Source organism: Cyprinodon tularosa, unplaced genomic scaffold, assembly GCF_016077235.1.
Source record: "Cyprinodon tularosa strain WSP-4 unplaced genomic scaffold, ASM1607723v1 ctg576, whole genome shotgun sequence".
Taxonomy (NCBI): domain Eukaryota; kingdom Metazoa; phylum Chordata; class Actinopteri; order Cyprinodontiformes; family Cyprinodontidae; genus Cyprinodon; species Cyprinodon tularosa.
In genome coordinates, this window is record NW_024039314.1 from 60,947 (window position 1) to 63,095 (window position 2,149).

General features: G+C 42.3%; 1 long non-coding RNA gene across 1 annotated transcript; it reads right to left on the minus strand.

Annotated features, from left to right (window-relative positions):
- Positions 1 to 240: 240 nt before the first annotated feature.
- Positions 241 to 876, minus strand: LOC119797240. The gene is made up of 3 exons (XR_005282565.1): positions 729 to 876; positions 393 to 631; positions 241 to 311 (listed from the first exon to the last, which is right to left on the minus strand). It is a non-coding gene; the product is annotated as an uncharacterized LOC119797240 (long non-coding RNA).
- Positions 877 to 2,149: the final 1,273 nt, after the last annotated feature.

The window sequence follows — 2,149 nt, forward strand, 5'->3', positions numbered from 1 at the left end:
GGAAGAAACCTCCAGGAGAACAAGGCTCAGTGTGAGCGGCCATTTGCCAAGGCTGATTGGGGTTCAAGGACACAGAAGCAGAGATACAAAAGGCAACTGTAAAAGGCAGCCCCATCCAGGAAACACACAGCCAGGCAGACGAGCTCTGAGCCAGCTCCCATGTCAGTGTCATGATTGGTTTAAGCAATCTGACCCACATGCAGAGAACCACTCAGAGACCAAGGGAAAAGTTTAACAGGTTTATTAAATGTAGATGAATAACAGAAGTTGGATCGGGAACTCAGCGGACTGGTGAACCCGAACTGGAAAGTCTGAAGGGGAGATCACCGTGATCAGTTCAGGGACCGTAGGAAATTTGACTGAGGCTTGAATATTATTGGAGAGGTACTCACGTTAGAGGGGGCTCTAGTCAATTATTGAATCCAACTTGTGGAGGTTAATTCACAGAAGAGGGAACTTGGAGGGCAGACAGACACGCGTTGGACCCAGAGGACTAAAGGATCGGACTGTCACTTGGATTTCCGATGAGGACTTGAACGGATCATGTGGAGGTTTTCTCCTGCTTAGTGTATACTCAGTTAATCCTTCCAGGGGGAGAACTTCCCGGTATCCAGTTACTCAGGAAGGCTTCCTGCCGAAGAGCAAAAAGAAAAAAAACTAGATAAGACTCAGAGAAACAAAGCTTAGGTTAGATTCTGCTAATCTCAGCTTGGCTAGAGTACCCAAACCTGGCAAACACTCTGGCGTCGAGGTAGTGACAGACCACTGCTCAAATACTCCTCCAGTAATGATCCAACGAGCCACAGGTGTGCAGTGAGGCCCGACGAGGACAGGGCACCACCTGGTAGTAGGGAGAGAAAAACACACAAACAACCCACACAAACTGGATTCCAAACCGTCAGAGGACGAAGAGAGCACATCCAGCCAGTCACAGTCAGAGAAACAAGACTACAATGAAAAACAGGCCAATCTTGCGCATCTATAAACAAAGGTGTTGATGGCAGCAGAACAGCTGATGGTGTCACAGCCAAACAGGAGCAGACGAGGCGAATCTACCATGAGAAAAAGCAGAGGGAGCATAATGTTAGAGATTGAACTAACAGATTTTGCAGAGTGGGAGATTAGAGATAGAATGAAGCAGAAGGATTAAATAGGGGTCCCTATGTCCTCCAGAAGTCTAAGCCTATAGCAGCATAAATATAGAGATAGCTAATTCATATTTGACTTGTGAAAGGGTTAGTTTTAGTAACTTAAGAAGATACATATTTAAAACAGATGATAGATACAGTCCAAAAAAAATATTAGAGCAGAGCACATTTGTTTCCCACACTTTCTTGTTCTAAAGATTTAGAACACGACAAAACAAAAAACATGGACATGTTTCCATTTGTCAAACATTTTGAAGAGCTTGTACCATCTTAACTCCTCTCCACATGTACAAGACAAGACAAACTTAATTAAAAATCTCTCACATTCTCTGACTCACTGGCTAAGCCTGGTATGTTGTCTAAAACAGATGCTGTCATTCTGAAAAGCCAAAAAGCAAACCAAACAGAAAATGTCAACCATTGAAGTGTTTGTAGTCACAGTCACGGCTGTGTTCTGTGCAGTTGTAACTCTGTTTATCTCCCGGAGCTTCTGTGATTTCCTAAACACAGCTTGAGTTTGACATGTTTACGATATTTTGTCTCATGCTTATGTAAACAGGACTGTGTGAAGGTTGCAGTCACTTCTGATGCTGTACTTCTAACATAGTTGGCTGATTGCATAAATTCTTCAGCAAAACAACCCCAAAAGACATGCAGCCGTGCAGACAGAAAAACAAGGAATTCTTTAATCACTATCTGTTTGCCACGTGCTCTGCAAAAGATGAATTTGCTGGTAAATTTCAGAATAAATACAGAAAGGTTGAAAAGTGTCTATCAAAAATAGCTAAATACAAGCAGCAGTGTTAAAATAATACTTTCATTTTTCAAGAGACAAAAGCTAGCCAAACTGATCTGACCCACATCAATAATAAAAATCCTGGATTAGCTGTAATCAAATGTTTTCTGAGAGTTCAGTTCCATTTTGGGCTCCAAAATTACCAGGACTATGAAATAAAGACAGTGTCAAATACAAACATAAACACTGGCAACAGTGTTGGGGG